Here is an 8,052-nt window from a genome sequence, read left to right as displayed (position 1 = left end):
GATGCAGTCTCTACACATTGCATTGGGGCAAAACTCCGCCTTCTGTGTGATGTAATCTTTATAGTTATGCTGGCATATAGTCAGAGTTGCTGAAAAAATAACTACAATAGCTAATGTTTGCACTTTAAATCACTATTGACTGCCTGTCTGCGTCTTGCTTGTTGATATGCTGTGTACATATAACTTATAACATATAACTTAACCTAAATAGCTGCATGAAGGCTGACTCCCCTCCTGAAAAAAGAACATGAAATCGCTAGACTGCCTGTTGTGTCGTGCTTATGTCTGCTTTGATTACTGCTACAACAGACAAAGAACTAAGTTTGTTCGAAGAAGCTGCAACGGAGTCACAGAGAGAATGAGCACTGAGCAGTAGCTGAAAGGACTCTGATGGGAAAGCGTGCAGAGGATCCCAAACATGCGCAGAAAACTTCCAGGTTCAGAAAATCCGGAATCGCAGCCAGTCCGTAGAAAAAAATACGTTACTTTTTAATTCATTAAGATTAATAACATTCAAATTGAATGGGAAATTGGAGCTTTGATATGATGAAATCAAAGGGCTTTTGAGTGTAGAACTTAAAGACAGCGGTTGTTGTTATCCTCCAGGCTATTTCGAGACATTTATTGCAGTTATTATAAGTAATGCTTTTATAATGATAGGTTACATTAACCTCTGCTCTGTTACAGACTCGGTTAGCCTTTTTTCGGGGATATCTTTGAATTGTACTCTTTCTGTGCTTTAAACTTAAAAGGAGTTGTGTGGGGGGTTTGTGCTGGGCTGTGTTGAGCTGGGCTGTGGGGCAGAATGTGTGGGAAGTACAAGGGTCTAGATTGTAATTTGGGTTTTCTGGGAGCCGCTCCATAAGTCAGTGCTTTCCAGGTTACGGCAGGCTAATCAGGTCCAGTCGCACTCTGATAACTGGGCCGGGCTGAGAACTTGGAACATGGATGGGGAGGGACGGAAGGGGGTTGGTTGGGAGGGGGGTAAATGTTGCAGTATTTGGTGCAGGGGGCCGTGGTGTAGCAACACCCTGTTGTTCAGTCAATTAGGCTGAGCAGGCCCTGGACATTTTAGGGGCGCCTCTGGCAGTGTCATTGATGGAGAGGTTAGAGAACAGGCCAGGACCACCCGGAATTCAACTGCCCCCAGACCCCTCCTCCCCCACACCACCCCCCAATCCCAAAAACACACACTGACTAAATCACAGGAACACAAACACACACACACACACAACCCCCCAGCTCCATCCAGGGAGTATGAACAAGGGGATTAGGAAAATAAAAAAAGTAAAAGCTCAATTATACACAGAGGGTTCAGTTTTAATGCGATCTAAGAAAGCGTAGAATAAAACACATCACAGTCACATAAAACACTGACCCACACAAGTTCACACATGCTACTTTGGCTAGTAACGTGTTATTTCCTGCTTTTTAGGGTTGCAAAACTCAGGTACCTTTCCCCAAATTCCCAGATTTTTCAGAAATCCCCGTTGGGAAGTTTCCCAGATTTCCTACGTATTCTCTATGTCCTTATTCCAGGAATCTTACAAACAGTATTTCTGGAAAACCTAGGAATTTTGGGTTACTGTAATTTTGCAACCCTACTGTTGCCGGATAAAGTGGAGGTGAGTGGGACTTGAGTGTGTGATGGCAAGATGAGGCAGTAGTATGCAGTAGTATGCTCATCCTCTGGCTCTATGCGCTGGGCACTCCCTACCAGGCAATATTTCATGTCTGCACCTCGGCCGATCACAGTGTTACTGCAGATCACACTGCCCTGGATGTTTCACCTGTAGAACAAACACACAGCACCATCAACCAGACTTCCCCTTGAGAACTAGTACACTATCACTCTGTGCAGATTGTGGGTACCTGCGAAGACATCGCAGAGTTGATTGCTGGCCATTGGACACTTGCTCTCTCACCTAATGCAAAGTTAAAATCCTGGTCTTGTGTCCTATATTTGAACATCTACTCGACCAGGCTTCATTTTCAAGGAGGACGTTTTCTGGATGCAATATTTGAGAAGATGCTTTCAACTGCACAGGCTTTCATTAATGCACGCGCACACACACACACACACTCTTTCATGGGATCACTTTGGCACCATAAAACTGTATAACTTTATGTGCACAGTTTGATGTTTACTTAACATGCCTGGGCCAGGACAGCTTTTTTTTTCTTGGTGCATGAAGAACATATTTACAATGAAATTTCTCTTTCATGTCTTCAGCTAATTGCACGGCAGAGGGAGGGCCTTGTCCTTTCCTGCCTCTAACCCCTCCCTTAAAGGAAACATGACCCCTCAGAGTTTTCAGCTGTCTTGTTTTATTTTCCTCAAGAAACTAGATTAGCATACATATTAAAGAAAAACACCAGCCTCTACCGTGTGTTTGCAAATTGATACACTATCATCGACATTTAGAATATTAGGTATTCGATTCGTCAGGTTAATTTTTTATTTTGTTGAGGGCAGGGGGTGACGAAACATTTTAGACAGGTGTTCATCAAGGCTGACACCAAGCACACGCCCCATGTCGAAATAAAAATAACATTCTGGATCCTATGTTATAATTATTATGGGTACTGAGCTCAGTCTAAATAGTGAGTTTCAGACATTAGGCTTATGTGATGCCTAGGTAGGCAGTATACTCATTCATTTGAGTGGGGTAGCAATTCTCTATGGTAAGTAAACCGTGATCTTTCAAATTCCTCATTAACTGTTAATATCATGTTTTAAACATCTTAATTGTTCCTTCATTACCTTGATTGTGTCTATTATACATTTAAACTGAGATGTTAAATGTTCAAATAAAGTTTGGTATGATTTTATTTGATCAATAATAGAGAAAATCCTGAATTAATCAATGGATCTCAATTCAGGATTTAATCTCATCTTCCTTCGTGTAACTGTCATAGTGAAAATCCAGACCCTGGTTGACAGGCAAAGGCATGCTAACAATCTGAATATCAACAGATGGAAAGTCTGTGAGGTGGTGGTGCTGTGTTGGGTTGGGGTTAGTTTAAGATAGCAGGAGAACCGACAACCCTGCCCGGGGATGGTTGATGGTCTGCACCACCTGGGTTGGCAGTCCGGACTAAGGCCACCATAAGGTCTCCTCTGGAGGATAGAAACAGAGTGAGCTCTGTGGGGCAGGCTGGGGAGCAACATGTATGTCTCTCCCTCCTAGAGAGACTGACGAGCTTGGCCCTGCAGCCACTAACACAGGCAGGTCTGTATTGGCTGCTGCTGCACTGGGGCTATTCAGGTGGTGGTAGAAGGGTTGGAGGGAGAGGAAGGGGTGTGAGCAGGGAGGGAGGGAACCGGGTAGGGGGTTCATGGCAATGGGAGATTACAAGGATTGGAGTTTTAAACTGAGAGACCACCAAAGAAGCCCAACTGAAACACCACTAATTACTGACACTGTGCTCCTCCTCGCTGTGACCCCCCCACCCCACACCTCAACCACCCACATCCTCTGCCTGCTTCCCCGTGACCTCGACCGCAGCCCCCCCAAATAGCCTCTGCTTTGTAAACAAGCACTCCTACATGCAAACAAAGGGGGCAAAAAATGCAAGTGCCTTCTTTAACATGCCAGGGATTTGCTAATCCCCTCGTACATTTTTTTTATGTTGCGAAATAATTGCCATTTCTTTATTTTCCTATTTTCTCTCTTTCTTTCTTTCTCTTTATGCGCGCACTAACTCGGACATGAGGGTACCCCCGCTGGCTCAGGCCTCCCTGTCTTTAAGAGAGACTGTGCTAAAGCCCAACTATGCCAGATAAAGCTCTTCTCCAGGATTTGAGGATGTCTGAATTTAAAATAACAGGGTCCTTTTCTACTTCTCAGTGGTCTCTCTCCTGCGATTCATGTCATGCTTGCAGTTTTCAATCACCAGCCAGGACATCCTTTCAACCAGCCAGCACGAGTGAAAATACTTTAATTTAAAATGTCTCCCAATGCTAGACTGAAAAAAAAAAAAAAAAAAACGATTCATAGTAGGTTTACATAGTAAGCAATCCACCCACAATAAATAGTTGAATATGACACTTTAAAAAAAGGTAGAAAACTGAGGTAAAAGTTTTATTTTATTTTTTAAAATCCACTTGTGAGTTATATGAAGGAAGTGAAATACGTTGTTGCTGAGAATCTAGCTACAGCATAGTTTAACCATGTATATTAATCACCTATGTGTTTATGTATGCCTTTGTAAGCATGCTCTGGTTCACTGCACACCAATGGACATTGTCAACATAGTGTTCTCTGTTTCCCCCACATATCACATAAAACAAGCCTCAGGCAGTCAGTCCCCTTCTCGCACTGCAGCCCACCCAAACACAAACACGGTTGCTTTACTCTCCTTGTGGGAACCAAACAATTGATTCCCATTCCAAATCCTATTTTCCCTAACCCTAACATTTAACCTAACCTAACCCAACCCCAAACCCTAACTCCTAATTCTAATCCTAAACCTAAAAAAGCATTTTGCTTGTGGGGACCGGTGAAATGTTCCCACTTGTGTAAATTTTCCTTATTTTACTATCCCTGTGAGGACTTCTGGTCCCCACAAAGATAGTAAAATCAAAAGACACATTCTCCGGAGTCATCCATACACTCTGGCCTCTAAAACCTAATGGTTCCCCTTTGTGGTTTAAAACTATACTGGGCATAATTGGAGAAGGGAGTTTACTACCCGGTCTTTTCCAAATGGAAATAACAGTGTATGTGTTACACTGCTTTCTCTCTACCATAAAGTGTCATCTGTGACTACCTGGTAAAATGTCCTGGTCTCACAGATTCTGAAGTCTAAGGACACAGTGGTAGAAATGTTCCAGATCTGTATACAGGAGGCTCTACTCACCCCTCCTCGATGGTGACTCCGTGCATGATGATGGAGTTGGTTACTTTGACCTTCTCTCTGACGGTGGTGGACGCGCCGATCATTGATCTCTTGATGGATGCCTTGTCTGAGATTTGACAGGATGCTCCTATTATGCTGTCAGCACCAATCTGGCAGACAATAACCAGATGTGGTAGAACGATGTCAGGAAAAAGAGATCATAAGCCGAAAAGACCACACCAGAATGTGCACTTCCCTCTGTTCCCTTCCTACACTACTATATCAGTCAAATTTCCAGTGTAAAAATCTAACTCTTGCACGCACGCACGCACGCACGCACGCACGCACGCACGCACGCACGCACGCACACACACACACACACACACACACACACACACACACACACACACACACACACACACACACACAACAAAAAAAGAAACATCCCTTTTTCAGGACTCTTTCTTTAACAGCTTCCAGACGGTAGGCAATTAAGGTCACAATTAAGAAAATGTAGGACACTAAAGAGGCCTTTCTATTGACTCTGAAAAACACAGGGTCCCTGCTCATCTGCGTGAACGTGCTTAAGGCATGCTGCAAGGAGGCATGAGGACTGCAGATGTGGCCAGGGCAATACATTGCAATGCCCGTACTGTGAGAAGCCTAAGACAGCGCTATAGGGAGACAGTGGCAGACCATGTGTAACAACACCTGCACAGGATCGATACATCCAAACATCACACCTGCGGGACAGGTACAAGATGGCATCAACAACTGCCCGAGTTACACCAGGAACACACAATCTCTCCATCAGTGCTCAGACTGTCCGCAATAGGCTGAGAGAGGCTGGACTGAGGGCTTGTAGACCTGTTGTAAGGCAGGTCCTCACCAGACATCACCGGCAACATCGTCGCCTATGGGCACAAACCCACAGTCGCTGGACCAGACAGGACTGGCAAAAAGTGCTCTTCACTGACGAGTTGCAGTTTTGGCTCACCAGGGGTGATGGTCGGATTTGTGTTTATCGTCGAAGGAGGTGGAGGGTCCGTCATGGTCTGGGTGTGTGACAGCATCATCAGACTGAGCTTGTTGTTGCAGGCAATGTCAACACTGTGTGTTACAGGGAAGACATCCTCCTTCCTCATGTGGCACACTTCCTGCAGGCTCATCCTGACATGACCCTCCAGCATGACAATGGTCCTATATCTGTAAGAGGTGTAGTTGCCAAAAGTCCCCAACTGTTGAACAGGACAAGAGGAGCTGAGGGCCTCTGCTAGTGGCCTCCCCTGCCTCATATGCTCCTTAATCCCCTATGACACACACTTAAAGCATCTTCCCTCATAGACAACTAACAAGAATAGCATGTGACTCACCAAAGCACACTCACTCTAATGGCATCCTCACTCACAACGCTCATTCTACTACAACCTGCTAATGACTCAGACACAGACTCATGGATGCAGTCCGAAAATATACATCGTACCAGACATCTAAGAGAACCACCCATCTAGCTACTAGGCTAGCTACTCACCAGACAGCGCACAGATATCGCTGCTGATGGGTGGACTGCAGGCTCATCAAACAGCATCGGGGCCTGGAACACAAGACAATAAGGCATATACATGTTCATAGAAGAGGATAAAACAAGAATGCCAGTAATGTACAGGGAGCATGGTCCTCACCAGATAAAAGGTCACGTTAATCACATCTAAAAGTTGTAAGCTAGGGTTACTAACAGAGCCGGCTATTAGTTTGATGTGGCAGGTAAAGAAAGCAGTGTACGAGAAGAGCATGCTAGCCATGAGGCAGTCAGAAACAGATGAATACATGTTCAGTACATCTAGTCTCACTTACCAGGCGATTGGCTTCGACGTAGGCCGCTAGCGTGTTGACGCGGTAACACATGCCCTCGTCCATGATGTGCACGTAGCAGCGCAGGCGTCCTCCGTGGTAGGCCTCACTCATGTCCCCACGATGGTCATTCCATCAGGACCTCTCCCGGGGTTAGCTGCAGCAGCACCTCGTCCCTGGACAAGATCTGAATCTCTACACACACAGACAGCAGACACACAGAGTTGAGTGTGTATGTGTGTGTGTGTGCATGAGGTGAGTTACAACCTAGCTATGGAAACTTTCCTAAAATGTTCAAGTATGGTTTCATTACCTACGTTTGCATTTCCATCCTTTCTCTTAAGCTTTTGATCAGCTTCATCGTTGACATTCGGAGAGGTCATGGATTTAGAGAACTGTTTGCGGACGAGATACGGGACTAACTCTCCCCGAATCCAAGAGACATATCTTTGAGAGAAAAATACAATATTTACTAAGTTGTTGAAATAGGTACATTCACTGAAAGTAAAAAATACATTTTACTCTCATGAAGTCTAACATTTGACCCCCAACTCTTTTGAAAAGTAATAGCATAGAATCAGAATGAGGACAACATTTGACCGTGGCAATTGACCTGCATGCGGACCCCCGTTCTACTCATAATATTTACATTTTGATTCAGGTATTTCCTCATGACCAATCAAAATGATAGAAGTAGGAAGTAGGGAGAGGGGGGGTGAGAAGGGAGGAAATGCCTTTGAGTGTACATAGCTAATGTCCATGCACTGAACGCTTTCACAAGTTCTATGCCCATCTCTGCTCATGAGGGTTACCGCTAACCAGAAAACAAATAAATAACCACGCTCATTTCACAGTGTACACGTTCACGGGTTTCCTAACAGGTTAAAAAAGATTAGGCTGAATCATGGTTTCAAACTACCATGTAAGCCCGGTAGGCAATTTAACTTTCTCCTCCTTCTCCGCTCTCCTGCACTCCACTCAATGTCCCTCTCCATCTCTCACTCTCTTTTTAGTTTCTTTTAAGGGAGATTAGAATTTCCATCTGAATGCAGAGAAAGAAACAACAGTTACTCTGTCCATTTTTCTCATTGAGCGCTCCACAGCAGAGCAGCTTCAAGAGGGAGAGATAGAGAAAGAGATGGAGAGAGAGAGAGAGGTAGAGAGAGAGGGGGGGAGGGAGGGAGAAAAAGGGGAGAACATGGAAAAAAAGGGGGACAAAAAAAAAGTCCACCTACTTTGACGCGGGAGAGAAAGGAATAAGCGGTTAGTGCTATTGAGGTCTCCCGAGTCTGGGTGGCAGATAACATTAAATTATATTTATATCAGGATGACTGGTGAATTCAAATGTTAAAGCAAATG

At 44.6% G+C, this 8,052-nt stretch overlaps 1 pseudogene; it reads right to left on the bottom strand.

Annotated features, from left to right (window-relative positions):
• Nucleotides 1-1,272: 1,272 nt before the first annotated feature.
• The window catches only part of LOC124009911, a 39,338-nt pseudogene continuing 32,558 nt past the window's right edge, over nt 1,273-8,052 (bottom strand).

Source organism: Oncorhynchus gorbuscha, linkage group LG22 (genome assembly GCF_021184085.1).
Source record: "Oncorhynchus gorbuscha isolate QuinsamMale2020 ecotype Even-year linkage group LG22, OgorEven_v1.0, whole genome shotgun sequence".
Classification (NCBI taxonomy): domain Eukaryota; kingdom Metazoa; phylum Chordata; class Actinopteri; order Salmoniformes; family Salmonidae; genus Oncorhynchus; species Oncorhynchus gorbuscha.
The sequence above is the reverse complement of the archived record's forward strand: the minus strand, read 5'-3'. Positions and strand labels throughout refer to the sequence as shown.